The sequence below is a fragment of the Molossus molossus genome, unplaced genomic scaffold (assembly GCF_014108415.1).
Source record: "Molossus molossus isolate mMolMol1 unplaced genomic scaffold, mMolMol1.p scaffold_m16_p_5, whole genome shotgun sequence".
Lineage (NCBI taxonomy): Eukaryota > Metazoa > Chordata > Mammalia > Chiroptera > Molossidae > Molossus > Molossus molossus.
This window is the reverse complement of record NW_023425388.1, coordinates 70,678,845-70,696,856: the sequence shown is the minus strand read 5'-3', so window position 1 is coordinate 70,696,856 and position 18,012 is coordinate 70,678,845. Positions and strand designations below refer to the sequence as shown.

The 18,012-nt window shown below is 38.9% G+C and overlaps 1 long non-coding RNA gene across 1 annotated transcript in view; it reads left to right on the top strand.

Moving 5' to 3' along the window:
• Positions 1–2,128: 2,128 nt before the first annotated feature.
• The window catches only part of LOC118617892, a 28,595-nt gene continuing 12,711 nt past the window's right edge, over positions 2,129–18,012 (top strand). Inside the window, exons 1-2 of the long non-coding RNA XR_004956865.1 lie at positions 2,129–2,146; positions 8,799–8,957. This is a non-coding gene — a long non-coding RNA (uncharacterized LOC118617892). The remainder of the gene's footprint in view (positions 2,147–8,798; positions 8,958–18,012) is intronic.

Sequence of the window (18,012 nt, the reverse complement as noted above, 5' to 3'; positions counted from 1 at the left end):
CTGGGCCTGTGCCCTGACTGGGAATCAAACTGGTGATCTTTTGGTGCATGGGACAATGCTTAACAAACTAAGACATACCAACCAGGGCAGTTTTCAAACTTCTTTTTAAAAATATTTTTCTTTATTGATTTTAGGGAGAGAGGAAGGGAGAGATAGAAACATCTATGTGTGCGAGAGAAACATCGTTTGGCCACTTCCTGCACGCTCCCTAGTGGGATTGAGCCCACAACCTGGGTATGCGCCCTGAGTGGGAATCAAACCAGTGCCCTCTTGCTGCATGGGTTGACACTCAACCACTGAGCCACACTGGCCGGGCAGTTTTCAGACTTTTTAAGGAGTTTGTTAAAGCTTCAGAAAGTTTCTGCTACACCCTTCACTGTGAATTTTGTTTAGAGGTTCCTCTTTTTCTTCTACAGTTCCCGTTTCTCTGGTCTCTTCTTCATCTTTGTGTTCCTGTTCCAGCTCCAACTGCTCCTCCTTAGTCAATTCCTCAGAAACTATCTCCAGGGACTCCTCAGTATCATCCTTATCCACACCCAGACTGAAGTTGTTTGTCATCTCAACCACCAGCTTGTTGATTTTTGTAACTTCCTCATTCTTGGCAAATCATTTGAAGTCATGGATGAATCTCTTGAATATCATTTTCCAGATGCCATTCATACACTCCTGGGTGACATCACCTCAAACGCAAGCAAGGCTCTGGATGCAGTCACAGACGTAATCCCTCCAGAACTGCATCCATGTCTTCTCAGTTGCAGCAATAGCCTGGGCCTTAAAAGCTGCTATAAGTCTTTGATCCATTGATTGGCTTTGGCAGGGAGAAACACCACTTGAATATTGGAATGAAGATCACCAATAAAATAATGCCCAGGAACATTATCAACAATAAGTAAAATCCTAAAGGTATGTTTTTCTTCAAACAGTACTTCTCTATTTCATTGGCATAGCAATTCAGGAGGGCATCTTAGAAGAGGATCTGGGTCATTTATGACTTCTTAATTGCTCCTTAGTGCACTAGCAGTGTGTACTTACTGACATACTTGAAGGCCCTGGGTTCTCACTATGCCAAATCACAAAGGGTTCAGTTTATAGCCTGCAACATTGTCCCCAAGCAAGACTATTACCCTGTCCTTAAAAGCCTTGAAACCTGGCATTCATTTAGTTCATTTAGCCTCCTTATGGATGAAAGTCCTTTCAGGCATCCATTTTCAGAATAAGGAGGGAGTATTCATTCACATTGAATACCAGCTCTGGCAAATAAGTTTCCTCCACTATCAACTTATCTAGAGTTTAAAAAAATTCTTCAGCTGCCTTCATTCACATCAGCACTTGCAAACTTGCCACTCACTTTTACATTATGTAATGAATAAGAATTCTTGAATTGTTTAAACCACCCAGAACTAGCAGTCAACTCAACATTGTAGTCGGGCCCAACCCTTTCTATCAACATCGCAAATGAACATTTGACTTTGGTTGTACATGTTATGTTGCTGAGAGGGGTACGCTTCTGTGTCTGATCTTCAATCCAGGTCATTAGAAGTGTCTCCATGTCTGACATGGGCCCTTCTTTAATTTTTGTTAGTTCCTTGCAGCAGTTCAATAAAGCAGATCCTTTAAGAGCTTCCATCACTTTGTTCTTGTTCTTCAATATCTTAGCTATGGTGGGAAGGGACATGCCTGACTGACAAGCAATAACCACCACTGATTTTTCACCTTTGCAGTCCTTAATTACTTTTCATTTTGTTTCCAGGTCAGTTACTTGATGTGGCCTCTTACTGAAAACACTAGCAGTGGATTTTGTATACATAGGGACCACTATGAACAAAACAACAAGAGATTAAATCAAGCACAAGAGAAAATAATGCAACCAAGAGACATAGGAAACAGATGTCTGAGGCTGCTGCCAGCATAATATGGCATATTGTTTTACAGCAAACTTTTTTTTATTTATTTATTTATTTATTTATTTATTTATTTATTTATTTATTTATTTATTTATTTTTATCCTCACCCGAGGACATTTTTCCATTTTTTGTTCAGATAGAGTGGGAGGGAGAGAGAGAGAGAAACATAGACGTGAAAGGGACACATCAAGTGACTACCAACCTCATGACCCAACCAGGGACGGAGACAAACTGCAACCGAGGTACGTGCCCTTAGCGGGAACCGAACCTGAGTCTCTCTGGACCACAGGCTGATGCTCTAACCGCTGAGCCAAACTGGCCAGGGCTATCATTATTTTAGAATACACTCTTTCTACTTATATAAAAAGGTATACTATAGTAAATACATAAACCAGTAAAGCAGTCATTTATTATCATTACCAAGTATTATGTGCTGTGCATAATTGTACATGCTGTACCTTATATGACTGGCAGACCAATAGGTTTGTTCACATGAATACATGATGCATTACATTCCGATGTTAGGAAGGCTATGATGTTACTATGGCTACAATGTCACTAGGTTATTAGAATTGTTCAGCTCCATTATAATCTTATTTGGTCCATCACTGACTGAAACAGGCAGGGACCTGATGCTTGCAGAGTCCTGTGGCTGTGGTAAGTTTATGTTTTAAGCACGATGGGAAACTAATAAAGGAAAGACTGATTTGTGATGGGTGATCATACAGACATTACTCATCTACTACAGGTGGTATAAAAAAAATAAAAGGCAAATTACTTTAGAATGGGATGGGTTTATTGATGTGTAGACTAAGGATCCAAGTAGAACAATGCTCTATAAAGTGTGTCCTGCCTTTTCTTGGTTTTCTTTCTTTTTTTTTTTTATCCTCACCCGAGGACATTTTTCCATTTTTTGTACAGATAGAGTGGGAGGGAGAGAGAGGAAGAGAGAGAGGGAGAGAGAGGAAGAGAGAGAGAGAGAAACATCGATGCGAAAGGGACACATCGAGTGGCTGCCACCCGCACGACCAACCAGGGCCGGGGACAAACTGCAACCGAGGTACATGCCCTTAGCGGGAACCGAACCCGGGTCTCTCTGGACCGCAGGCGGACGCTCTAACCGCTGAGCCAAACCGGCCAGGGCCTTTGTTTCTTTTTTAAACAGAGAGACGAAGTGAGAGGGAGAGAGAGAGAGAAGCATCGATGAGAGAGAACATTGATTGGCTGCCTCCTGCATGCCCCCCACTGGGGATTGGGCCCACAACCTGGGCATGTGTCCTGACCAGGAGCCAGCAACCTCTTGGTGCATGGGTCGATGCTCAACCACTGAGCCGCACTGGCCAGACTTGGTTTTCTTTTAGTTATTGCTTTCCCATTATTTCTGGTACTAGACCTACATTGTAGGTATTTCCAAATGTATATATGGCACTATGTTAGTCCGTGTTCTCTAAAACACAGAGGCCAAGAAGGGATTAAGTAAATGTACTTAATGAGGAAAATTGCTGATGTGATAAAATGGCGAGGGAGCCATCATACTACATGCAAGTCAACTGAGTAAAGGAGAAAGTGAAGAAATTTAGGGTGGAAGCATCTTAGACTACAGAACAGCTTAAGGTGGACCAATGGGTTCTGGATCCAAAGTTGGCCTGCAGAGGCATCTAGCATCTCCTGGGAAAGGCCTGTGAGTACATGGAAACTATATAAAACATTCACTATCATTTTTGTTGATGTAAAAGATATCTCAGTTTAGGATTTGAATCCCAATCAGAAGATAGTCTCAAAGAAAGGCTTTCTATACATTCAATTCTTATATTTTTAATATTTAAAATATATTTAAATCTAAGTAGAGAAAACTACAGATACAAAATCACATTAATTTTGAATATTATTCTCAGAATAAAGAGGCAGAAAATACACAAAGCTCCATTTTTCTTAGGTAATTGTAACTAAATTAACTTTTTTTCTGAAGACAGAAAAAGTATTTTACTCCAAAGAGATATGAAATAATTTTTCAACAACATCCATCCAAGAAAGATCAGAAGGAGGAAACACAGAAGCTTGAGAGCAAATCAAAGTTACTCATAAAGTGATTAGGATATTAGCATTAATTTTTCAAGTACACAACTTTATTATCAGAACTTTAAGAAACAGTAAAAAGTTTCCAACTTCCAAAATATAAATAACAAAGAGAGAATGTAAAAAGAAATAGTAACTATTTTTTTAAACTTATCTTTATTGTTGAATGTATTACAGATATTCCTCCTTTTTCACCTATTGACCCCCTCCTCCCTGCTCCCGCCCCCCTTCTGCCTTTCCCCACACTGTTGTCTATATCCATTGGTTGATTTCTTCCCTCCCCTCACCCCCTTCCCTTTGATGTTTGTCACTCTAACAACCAATTTGTACTTCTTAATCCCTTCACCTTTTTCACCCATTCCCTCAGGCCCCCTCCCATCTGGCAACCAACAAAATGTTCTATTCTGCTTGTTCATTTTGTTCGTAGATTCAATTGCCAATATTGTATTCAATTGTATTTATTGCCATTTTGTTTGTTCATATTTTTTATCTTTCTCTTTAAGAAGACCCTTCAACATTTCATATAGTAATGGTTTGGTGGTGATAAACTCCTTTAGCTTTTTCTTGTCTGGGAAACTCTTGATATGGCCATCAATTCTAAATGACAGCTTTGCAGGATAGAGTAATCTTGGTTGTAGGTTTTTGCTTTTCATCACTCAGAATATTTCTTGCCATTCCCTTCTGGCCTGCAAAGTTTCTTTTGAGACATCAGCTGACAGTTTTATGGGAGCTCCCTTTTAGGTAACTGTTTTTCTCTTGCTGCTTTTAAGATTCTCTCTTTGTCTTGAACCTTTTGCATTTTGATTATGATGTGTCTTGGTGTGGGCCTCTTGGGGTTCATCTTGTTGGGACTGTCTGTGCTTTCTGGACTTGTATGTCTGGTTGCTTCACCAAGTTAGGGGAGTGTTTTGTAATTATTGTTTCAAATAAGTTTTCAATTTCTTGTTCTCACTCTTCTCCTTCTGGCACCCCCATAATACGAATGTTGGTATGCTTGAAGTTGTCCCAGAGGCTCCTTACACTATTCTCATTTATTTGGATTTTTTTTTTTTTTTGCTATTCTGGTTGGGTGTTTTTTGCTTCCTTATATTCCAAATCAATAGTTTGCTTCTTGGGTTTACCTATTCTACTATTGAATCTGTACATTATTCTTTATTTCAGTTAGTGCCTCCTTCATTTCTGACTGGTCTTTTTTATGCCCTTGAGGCCCTCACTAAGTTCATTGAAGCTCTCACTAAGTTTATTGAGCATCCTTATAAACAGTGTTTTGAACTCTGCATTTGTTTGATTGCTTATCTCCATTTTGTTTAGTTCTTTTCCTGAAGTTTTGTTTTGTTCTTTCATTTGGGACATGTTTCTTTGTCTCCTCATTTTGGCTGCTTTCCTGTGTTTGTTTCTGTATATTAGGTAGAGTTGCTATGTCTTCTGGGCTTGGTAGGGTGGCCTATTGTAGTAAGTGTCCTGTAGGGTCCAGTGGCACAGCCTCCTTGGTCTCCCAGTTGGGCCCTTGAGGTGCACCTCTCACGTGGACTTTACACCTTTATTTTGTAATTGATTGCAGTCTCGATGTGGCTTCTTCTTTAATTTTGTAGTTGTAGGACTTCCATTCAACTTGATTTCAGGTGGTTTTGAATGATGGTTGTTCTGGAGTTTAGTTGGAACTTTGATGTGGTTGTGGGAGAACATGATACCACGTTTACTTACTCTGCCATCTTGACCGGAAGCCTCAGTAACTCTATTTTTAAAGAAAGCAAAAAAAAAAAAAATTACTAAGTTTATATGTTTGAATATATAAATTATTTAAATAGTTATTATAGCTACTGCATTAACCCTTAATGAAAGTTGACAAAATCAACCATTTTAAAATTGATTAAATGCTTACATAGTACTTATTATGAACCAAGTCTTGTTCTAAATTCTTTACAAATATTAACTGATTTAATCCCCATAACAGCCCCATGAGGTAGGTTCTAACATTTTCCCAGGGGTACAGGTGAGGGAAAGTTCAGCAATTTTAAGTCAGGCCACACAGTTAAGAAATGGCATAACTAGAATATGAACTTGTTCTTTTACCACTCTGCTAGACTGCCTTCCTAATGACTTTCTGTAGGGCTAAGCTAAGGAAGTCTCAGTATGTAACATCCTTCTTTAAAAAAAAAAAAAATGTTTTATTGATTTTTTGAGAGAAAGATGGAAACATCTATGAGAGATAAATTGGCTGCCTTCTGCATGCCCCCTATATGCCCCCTACTGGGGAATAAACCTGAAACCTGGGCATGTGCCCCACCTGGGAGTTGAACTGGTGACCTCTTGGTGCATGGGTCGATGCTCAACCACTGAGCCACACTGGCTGGGCTGTAACATTTCTCTTTTTAAAATTATTTAACATATACTTTATTTAGAAATAATGTTCAGCTTTTTAAAAGTACTTACCATGTTGTTTGTGCTTTATCCTGCATTATCTCATTTAATCTTTAGAACCATCCTATTAAGAATTACTGCAGGCACACCACAAAGACATTGTGGGTTCAGTTCCAGACCATGACCTTAAAGCAGGTATTGCAATAAAGCAAGTCGTAATCATTTTGCTACTGGAGTGTCTTGCCTTCAATTTGTAAATGCAACATCTGTGAACACAATAAAGTGCAATGCAGTAAAACAAAGTAAATATTGTCCAGTTTTGCAGATGAGAAAAACAAGGCCCAGAAAAATGAGTAATTTGAGATCACAAGGGAATAGCACTGGGATTTGTACTTAGGCTCTAGGACCAGCTTCCGGAACAAGGGGCTATACGGCTTCTTTGATGATAAAAGTAACATGTTCATTGTGAAAAAATAATATTAATGGAAAAAATTAATTATTGCTTGTAGCTTCTTGGAGGATATATGACTTTCTCAAGATTTAACCTGAAACAAATAAACAAAGCTATAATATCTATGGAGAGTAGATGCCTGTTTTCTTGACATAACATTTGGCTCAGTTGAGAGCTCTGTGTAATGTTGAGCTCTGGTGAAAATCTTGTAGTCATGCAGGTAAGCAACTGAGCAATCCATACACTAGTTGGTGAATTTGTGTTAGATATGTTGAATTTGAAGGCATTAAAGGATATCTATATTGAATTGTTCTAGATTGTTCTAGGGGAAAACATATACTTAGAATTTTAAATCAAGATTATTATTTAAATGGCCAGCAGTACAGCAAGGAATGAGGGAGTGTTTGCAGCCAAAGTCTGGAAACTATCACACCTTGATTCTTCCTTCTTTTCTCTCTTTCTTTCTTTCTCTCTCTCTCTCTCTCTCTCTCTCTCTCTCTCTTCTCTCCCTCTTTCTTCTTTCTTTCTTTCTTTCTTTCTTTCTTTCTTTCTTTCTTTCTTTCTTTCTTTCTTTCTTTCTTTCTTTCTTCTTTCTTTCTTTCCTTTCTTTGATATCCATTAATTTCTGGAAATCACCCCATATCAGATCTTAATTCCTTTCTATTATTTATTTATTTTTATCTTTATTGTTGTATTACAGATGTTCCCTCTTGTCCCCCCCCCTCCCCCCGCATTGATCCCCTCCTCTCCGCTCCCACCCACCTCCTGCTTTTCACACACTATTGTCTGTCACACTTTGGTTCTTTATTTATTTCTATTAAAATTTTTTTCTTTATTAATTATAGAGAGAGAAGAAGTGAGAGGGAGAGAGAGATAGAAACATTGATGAGAGAGAACATTGATTGGCCACCTCCTGCATTCCCCGCACTAGGGATAGGGCCCACAACCTGGGCATGTGTCCTGACCAGGAATCAAACCTGCGACCTCATGGTGCATGGGTTGATGATCAATCACTGACCCACACCGGTCGGACACACCTTGGGTCATTAAAACATCCAGATTCCTTGCTCCATTTTATATAAAACTATATCCTGAGACTTCTCTGGTAATTGTTTTGTGGTAAGAGAAGGGAAAGTTTTTGTGGAACATTCAGATGGGGAATATGAAACCAAGTGGCTACTCAATAGGGACACAGAAAAGGACTCTGTTAGGGTGAGCAAACTTTAAATGTCTGTTTGAAAAATAATGATAGTATACATTTAAAAGCATGTTATAATATAAAGCCACATATAAATAAAAATATTTTGTTTCTATAAAGGAGTTATAATAATTTTCTAGGAGAGCAAAGATATTACAGATCTTTTTTTTAGCTGTGATTTAAATTTTAGAACAGGTGACATGAAGATCTGATGATCACGGAGGGGCTGATTTTCTCATCAGCAGGCATTTTGGGGCTTTGGGTCTGGAATGGAACAGAGGTCAGATATAAAGATACAGACTGGAAGATTATTATTATAGAGCACATCAATTGATAAACTAATTCAAGAGAAAAGTGATGACCAATGGTTTTCAGTTTGTGTTGCCATTTGAATCATCTGGAGAGTTTTAAAAACTACTGAGGTAGGCTCCACTCCCAGAGGTTTTACTTTAATTGGTGTCAAGGACTGGCATCAGTTTTTCTTAATGCTCTTCAGGTGATTATAATATGCAGTCAGGATTGAAAACCTTAGTACTGATTGATAGAGATGACCTAACAATGGAATCTACTTAGTTGAAGTGATGTAGAATGTGTTATGCAGAATTTAGGCCCCCATGATGGCCTTCATTCACCTCCTGGGGTTACTTTAGTGAATTTTTTATCTTAGGTAGCAGAAAGGAATTTTGAAGAGGTAATTAAGGCTTCTAATCAACTGATCTTAAGGTAGGGAGCTCATTCAGATATTCAGGTGGACCTATTAAGCCATATGAGCCCTTAAAAACAAAGATCATTCTCTGTCTGATAGTAGAAGAGGAAGTCACATATTCCAAACCTAAGAAGGATTATAAATGCCCTTGTTGGTTTGAAGATGAAGGGGATTGTGTGACAAGAAAACAGAAAACAAAGAACTAAATTCTGTCAACAACCAGAATAAGTTTGGAAGTGGCTTTTCCTGCAGGGCCTTTAGGTAAGAACTGTCAACATTTTGATTTTTGCCTTGTGACACCCTGAGCAGAGAATCCAGGTGACTACTCTGTGCCCAGACTTTTGAACCCACTTTTTGTGATGTAATAAATGATTGTTGTTTTAAGCTGCTAAGTTTGTGGCAATTTGTTGTGACAGCAACCAAAGTCAGTATAGAAAGAACAGATGTACTTGTCCGTTAAGAACTCATTGACTTTTGAGAAAGTAATTTCTTCCTCTTAATGAGTAAGGTACACTTATGACTAAGTCTAGTTCAAATAACAACCATGGCTCATACAGCTTGGATTTGAAGTACAACACCCATTAGATTTAGCCTGATATGAATCATTTCTTATTGAAAGCATTTTATTTTCCAACACACTTAAATCATTTCAGTTGGGTACTGGGTCCTTTCTCAATCAAAATGGCCTCAGCTGTAGCAATATCAGTTCTCATGAAGGCATTTTACTATATGGCTAGGATCTGGAGGTAGATATGGGAACTGAATCCCCTGATGGAGAGCAGAGACACATGGTAAAGATAGGTGCAAATCTTTGAAAGTGACAATGAGACAATCAGTGGGAGCAGAGTGGGCAAAGGTCTACATGTGGTAAGAGGCAGGGATTCCTTCCATTTTCAGCCTGGTTGAGGCTTACAGGTGTGTTCTGGAGGATGATATTGTGGTTTATAGTAAAAAATATATATCTGGTCTTCTTCCCCATTTCTGTCACAGAGCTCCTAAAAACCATGGAATTTCCTAAGTGATAAGAGCTACTAAAATGACTCTTGTTATGTTAATGAGGTGGCTTTTGGATACCAGCTAAGTAAGAGGGTACTGGTTGCCACACCAAACATGTGATTAGAGGGTTGGAACTTTCATTTCTTCCTCTTGACGCACATGTCCAGAGAGGGGAGAGGGGCTAGAGGTTGAATCAATTGCCAATGGTCAGTGATCTATTTATTTATTAATTAAAAAAAAATTCTTCACTCGAGGATATTTTTCCATTTGTCATCAGACAGAGTGGGAGGGAGGGAGGAAGAGAGAGAGAGAGAGAGACAGAGGGAAACATCGATGTGAGAGGCAAACATCGACCGGTTGCCTCCCTCACGACCTGAACAGGACTGGGGATGAACTGCAACCAAGGTACATACCCTTGACCAGAATTGAACCTGAGACTTATTGGTCCGTGGGCTGATATTTTAACTGCTGAGCCAAATCGACCAGGGCACTAGTGATTTGTTTAATCAATAATGCCTAAGTAATGAAGCCTTCATGAAAGCCGCAAGGGACTGGGTTTGGTGAACACTTGGAGATGCTGGGAGAGGGGTGTGCCAGGAGAGGGCCTGAAAGCTGCTTTCCACAAATTTGCCCTACCCATCTCTTCCATCTGGATGTTCACTGCATCCCTCATCATCCTTTTACAATAAACGGGTAAACATAAATAAACTGTTTTCCTCAACTTTGTGAATGGGTCTAGCAAATTAATTGAACCCAAGAAGGGGGCCATGGGAACCTCCAATCTATAGCCAGAAGTACAGGTAACAACCTGAACATGTGACTGGCGTCCTCAGTTGGAGAGGGTCTTTGGAGCCTCCAATTTGTAGCTGGTTATTCAGAAGCTCAGGTAACAACTGGGGCTTGTGACTGGCATCTGAAGTATGTGAGGGGGCACCAGGAAGAGGAAAGTGGCAGTCTTGTGGGACTGAACTCTTAATCTATGGAGTCTGATGCTATTTCCAGGTAGACAGTGTCAGAATTGAGTTGAATGGTTGGACACCCAGTGGTGTTAGAAAATTGCTGGTTTGTATGGGGATTCCCCCCGACCATACACACACATACTTGACATTGGAATTGGGTTCAGGAACCTAAAAGATGTTGTTTTAGAAGAGTGGAAAGAAAGACAGCAGTGCTTAAAAGCTAACTGGGAGAGGGTTGGCCCCTGGGAGAGTAGCTCAGATGCCATTGGGGAAATGAGTGTAGCTGCAGTGCAGCCTGAAGCCAAGGGAGGCAGCACGAACAGAGAAAGAAGCTGCCAAGAAAGCGAGGCCAGAGAGTGGAGCTGCTTGGCCCATACGTACTCAAGGCGAGTTTACCAGTGTCAGTTGTTCAGGAATGATTGCTGACCCCCTCTGGAAGAGAATTGGGGAAGGCTCTTCCATGGATGATGTTATTAGGGCCCGAGTCAGGAAGCACATTTTGGTTACTGTCATGACCTATACACATTAATTTAGAAAAACATCTTTTCAGATCAATAGAGCTTGGGCAGCATCTGTTATATGTTTATAGTTTTTCCTAAGTCCATCTCCAAAATGTTTGTTTGATGGGTAATTCAGGCTCTCACGATTTCTCCAAGTAGTTTCTCCATTAAGTAGGTTCTCACTTCCTTTACAAACATTGAACAAAGGTTCGTTTGGCTTTAGGTTGTAAAAAAACAACTGCTGCTTTCTGTCCCATCTTTGTGGAGTCTACCTTTGTTTCTAGCACATTTACCTTAAAATTCTAGTTCACTTTATGTGTTATGTAAGTATGTATGTTGTGTCATTATCATCGTTTGCTCCAAACTGATAATGCATCATTGACACAAAATGTATGACTGTCTTACATTTCTGGAGTCTAACTTATTTCTGGAGTCTAAGCATATCCTTTCTTTACTTGAAGGTTTTTTTTGTTGAGCATTTCATCTTGTATCTTGGTTCTTACTCTGGCAGCTTGCTTAAATACACATTTCTTGAATCTGTATCTTTTTATTTCCACTGCCATTGATTTATTTCAAGCCTCTATTATTTTCTACTGGGACTATTACAATAGTTTCTACATCTCTGGCTCTACCCACACTTAAACCTATACTGTAGCAGGAATGACTTTTCAATTCTGCCTTTTTCTTTTTTTAATAGGTTTTGTTTTTTAAAATATATTTTTGAGAGAAACATCTATCAGTCACCTCCTGCACGCCCCCTACTGGGGATCGAGCCAGCAACCCAGGCAAGTGCCCTGACAGGGAATCGAACTGGGACTTCTGAGTCCATGGGGTGACACTCAATCTACTGAGCCACACCAACCGGGCAGGAATGACTTTTCAAACTAAAAAACCTAATGATGCTACTTTGTTCCCTTCGGTGGCTTAACATGACTTATTAGATTAATGCCCAAATGCCTCCAGGTAAGGACCAAGTCTGTAGTGATCTGTACCTACCTGTCTAATCTCATCTGCTTGCCTCATCTAAATAAATTTTGCATTTAAGCAATACCAAACTACATGTAGTTGCTGGCCTCTGTGCTTTTGTGCAAACTGTTTATTTTTTTATTTCAGACCTTGTCAGTCAGGTCCCCATCTCTGTGCTGTAAAGCACCATATTTACATCTCTGCTATAGCATTTAGTTTTGTGAACAGCTGCAAACAATGCAATGTCTGTTCGAATCATGAACTTCTGGAGGGCTGGAATTATATCTAGTTATCTTTGTTTATTAAATGAAATATTCAATCTCTAACTGGAATGAATGGTGATTTGGTATATGTCTCATATTGTTAATGTGTCTCCTCTTAAAATGTGCATGCTTTCTTTGATACTAGAAGTATGCCCCAAAGACCATTATGCAGGTACAGGCATTATGTTGGACCTTCTTAGAAATTCAGAATCTGAGGCTCCAGACTTAGCGAATCAGGATCTTCATTATAACAAGACCCCCATGGGGTTCATATTTACAATAACATTTGAGAAGCACTGGTGTAGGAGATATTTCACCTAATAGAGTTTCTTTTGCATTTAAAACACATGGAAACCCCTTTTCATTGTCTCAGATACATACTTTGATGGAGTGTACAACTTTAGGAGTTGGTAAGATTTCCCCATCAGCCAGAAAAACATTGCCTTACATAACAAAGTCAGTTTCTCTGAAGAAATTGTCATTATTTGTTAAAGAAATTTATGCACCTGAATCTAGGTAGAAATCAAATGATGGTTTTTCCAAAAGTAAGCTTAAAGCAACCACCCTCCATCTGTGAATCAGCCTCACCCCTCATAGCTCTGACCTTTCCTGTGGACAGTTCTGGCATTTGCGTTGGCCTCTCAGCCTTCCCCAGATGAAAATACCTGTTTTGTTATCTATTCTTTTCTATAAGGATGCTTATCTTGAGTTGCTTCTTTCTGTTACTCCTACTGTCTTTGAAAGGTAACTTCAATTTCCCAATTTTTTCCTCTCATACTTCTTCTTTGCAATTATATTCATCCATCACTCTGTCCTTAGCATAGTTTAACCTTAGTTTTACTCAGCTCTTGTTTCAAGAATACTAATGAGATAAATATAAAAGGCTACAAATCAACAATTCCATAGCCATTTGTTCATTCTGTAATTCTGTTCAGTTATCCCAGAGTCTTAAAGAGTGAACAGCACCTTTCTATTTTTTCTGACCCCTTTTAATATCTTTTCATATATGCATTATGACTAAATATTTGCATTTGAGCATCAATGTATTTTTTGGAGCTGTGCCCATCTACCTCTTTGCTTTGAGGATTTGAATATTCTCTAAAAGCAGACTTATACGTGAGGTCTAAGCTCTTGTTTTTCTCACTGGCCTTTCTTATGCTTAAAATATTCCACAGATTTTTCTTCAATAGCATCATCTCCAGTTCATTTTTTTTTATAGCAATTGGTTTGCATTGTTCTACTTTGCTTCTGAAAATTCAATAATGACATCCTTCCTTTTAAAATATGCTTTCCTTGCTGTACCTTTCAACACAGGCCAAACCATTTTTGTTTGCTCTCACTACCGTAACTTGCCTCCAGTGTGTCAGAGGACACGTCCTGTTAGCAGACCTAACAGGCAATCACAAAGGGCTTGACGTCTCCTCGGAGTCCTTTCCTTAAAACTTCGTGGTCTAACAACACAATGTGGTTAAGCAAGGTGAAAAAAGGCAGGGGAGAAAACAGGAAATTATACTATCACAGGAAATTGTAGTAATAAAGTGAAAAGCCAAGGAAGCAACTGTCCAGCAAGTCATAAAATTCTCATTCTGCAGCAGGGATAAATTGAACCTCTCCTGAGTCTACTCAATGGCTGGCAGAGTTTTGCATTGTTCTTTTAATCTTTATTCACGTCTAGATGCTTACCTTTGTGACTTGAAGGCCATCTGGTAATTTTAGTTGAAGTAACTAAGACGAAAAGACATTTAGTGATGTGCTGAAGTTTTCACAGTAATGGCTGGAGGACCAGGTCTAGGCTTTGGGTCCTCTGACTCCTAGAGCAGGATGTTTTCCCTAATAACTTAGGACATTTCCTAAATTAGTAAATTTATTAAAGGATCAACAAGTTGCCAAGTTCTGTACTCTTTATGCTTAAAAAATTTTTTTGTTTTACTTTATTGATTTTAGAGAGAGAGTGGGAATGAGAGGGAGGAAGAGATAGAAACCTCGATGAGAGAGAACACTGATTGGCCACCTCCTGCATGCCCCCAAGTGGGAATCAGGCCCACAACATGGGCATGTGCCCTGACCAGAACCGGTGACCTCTTGGTGTATGGGTTGACTCTCAACCACTGACACACACTGCCTAGACTGTCCTCTTTAGACTTTAATGTAGTAAATCCTTCTCATAAATCCATGAAGTCCACTTCCCATTTTGCAGATGAGAAACATGAGGCTGTGGGAGGTGCACTTGGGGCTCTTCACTAAGAAAGTGTTCTCCTTCACCCCAGAAGATGGGTTCTCATGCTTAAAATGACCTTCCCAAGTGGGCAATAGTAACTTGCAGACCTGAGAGGGGCAGGAAGATGAACAAACTCTTTCTCAAGGAGGGTAAGGGCCCTGTAGTTGCTATAGCAACTAAGAACTGATGCACAGACATTCCTGCTAGAGAATTTCCATTTTGAAAGGTGTCTTCCTGTCTGACAAGTCACTCAAAGAGTTCGATTAGCTTTGTTAATTAAAGCAGAGGTAGCCCAAATGGGGGGCATGTACCCTAAGAAATATGCAAGTCAGCCTCTGGGGGGTTAAGAAATATATTGTTTAAAGATCCTTTTTTATTTTATTTTATTTTTTTTAATTTATTTTTTTGTTACAGATATTTCACCTTTTTTTACCCCATTGGCATCCCCCTCCCCACCCCACCCCCGCCCCGTCCCCGGCTTAGTTGTCCATGTCCATTGGTCTTGCATACATGCATATAAGTTCTGTGGTTTATCTCTTCCCACCCCCCCCCCACCCTCTCTTCTGAGGGATGTCAGTCTGTGCCCTACTTCCATGTTTCTGGGTCTACCGTATTCCTCAGACTGTTATGTTCATTATATTCCATATATAAGTGAGAGCATGTGGTATTTGTCTTTTTCTGCTTGGCTTATTTCACTTAGGATAATACTTTCCAGGTCCCTCCATGTCATCTCAAAGGATAAGACATCTTTCTTTCTTACCACTGCATAGTACTCCATTGTGTATATGTACCACTGCTTTTTTATTCATTCGTCTACTTGGACACTTGGGCTGTTTTCAGATCTTAGCTATTGTAAATAGTGCTGCTATGAACATGGAGGTACATATATTCTTCCTGATTGGTGTTTCAGGCTTCTTAGGGTATATTCCTAGAAGTGGGATCAATGGGTCAAATGGAAGTTCAATTTTTAATTTTTTGAGGTAACACCATATTGTTTTCCATAGTGGCTGCACCAGTCTGAATTCCCACCAGCAGTGTATTAGAGTCCCCTTTTCTCCACACCCTCACCAACACTTGTTGTTTGATGAATTGTTGATGGCGGCCATTCTGACAGGTGTGAGGTGATACCTCATTGTTGTTTTAATTTGCATCTCTCTGCTGATTAGTGATGTTGAGCATTTTTTCATATGTCTCTTGGCCATTTGTATGTAATGGCCAAATGTAATCAAATGTACAGCTAAGTTCACAATTCATAAATACAGAGCTTATTGAATTTTCATAAACTGAATACATGTATATAGCCAGCATCATGATCAGGAATCATTAGTAGCATCCTAGAAATCACTCATGTTCTTTCCTCTAATCAATATTCTCCCAAAGATAATCACTAGCCTGTGATTATATGTTATATGCTATAAGTTAGTTTTTTTTGTTTGTTTGTTTTGTTCTGTTTTTGTTTTTTCAAAAATTATTTTTATTAATTTGTTTTTGTTACAGATGTTTCTCCTTTTCCCCCATTGATGCCCTCTTTCCCATCCCCCCTCCATCCCAGCCCCAGTTTTGTTGTCTATGTCCATTGGTTATGCATACACGCATATAAGTTCTGTGGTTTATCTCTTCCCTTTCCACCCCCTCTTCTGAGATTTGTCAGTCGGTACTCTACCTCTATGTTCTGGGTCAATATTATTCACCAGTTTGTTTTAGTTCATTATATTTCACAAATAAGTGAGATCATGTGATATTTGTCTTTCTCTGCTTGGCTTGTTTCACTTAGCATAATACTCTCCAGGTCCCTCCATGTCATCTCAAAGGTTAAGAGATCTTTCTTTCTTACAGCTACATAGTATTCCATTGTGTACATGTACCACGGCTTTTTTATCCACTAATCTACTGATGTTTTTGAGTTTTATCTCAATAGAATCATACAGTATGCACTCTTTTGTGTCTAGTTCATTTCATTCAATGTTATATCTATCTGTAGTGTAACTAAGTTTTTCATTTTTATGATTCGTGTATTTTTAATGTATATAACAATAGTTCAGTGGTAGGTCCTTATAATTTATAAATAAGCATAATATTTATTGGGAATGTGTGCTCAAAATGTTTAGAGTTCCTAGATTAAAGCATGACACCACTTATATGAATATTGTGACTTTAAACCCAAGAAGGACTCACTAGCTTTGTTCAGAGAGAACCATTCATAGCTAGCATTCATTAGTAAACTATAATCTTGACCTCAGCTAGACATTTGCACACTTACATAAGCAAAACATGGTTCAGGATCTCAAGTCTATCACTAAGAGGTTATAGGGAGGAGAATGTTAATGAAAGGAGACTTGACTTGGGGTGGTGAACATACAACACAATATGCAGATGATGAGTTATAGAGTTGTACACCTGAAATATATACAATTTTATTAACCAGTGTCACCACAAAAAATTCAAGAAAAAAGAAAAGTCTATCACTAGTGGGGAAAAAAAGCAATAAACTGAAATGATTATTCCAGGCAGAATTAAGAGTCAACGAAAGAGGTACAACTAAAATGATGTAGGAGGCTAGATGAAAAATGACCAGTCTTCTAGGAAGCTAGAAAAATTCTATTAAGAGTTTTACTAGATAAACTCTGAGCCCCTTTAGCTTTTCAGTTTCCAAGATTTAATCAGATTTTTCATTACAGAAATGGGATCTTGAGTCACACAGTCTATTCATTGCATTATGTTTCAGGTTTAAAGCTGTACTGTATATAGCTCTTAACAGTCAAAAGGGGGCAGCATTCACCCTTTTTCTGAAAATCAGAAAACCCTTTGGCCACATTCCTTTCTTTCTAGGAAAAGAATACTTTAATCAGTTAGCATTTTAGAACATATACATATTAAGCCCCCCTCCGTTTTAATGGTTCATTTATAGAGATAACAACTTATTTGCACCTTCATGTCATTGAGACCAGTGTATTACACATCTGTAAATAGGACCAGGCTATCCCGGTGCCCAGAGTTCCCCTATATCTGCCTTTGTCCCATGATTGGGTGTGGCAGCCTTGCTCTGACTAAAGGGCGGTGGCTGGAATGAACAAAAGGAATCAGACCTCTACTTTTACCCTGTGAACAGGATTGCCAGGGGCAGCCTGGGGAGAAAGAAGAATGCTGTGTCTCCCCATTATTTTTTTAATTACAAATGTTTGTTTGTTTTTTTTCCTCTTAATTTTTGCCCTTCAAAAATCTTTATTTATAAGTATAAAGATTGTATTAAAGCTACATAAGTAAGATATGTGCACTATAATGTATATGACTACACTCAATCTTAGGGGCATTCTTCTCTTTATTAGCCAAGTAACCTTTAGAGTTTAAGTAATACAGAGTTGCCTGCAGTTCCTTTCTTGCAGATGCAGGAGCAGAGGGTGTGGTGGTGGAAAA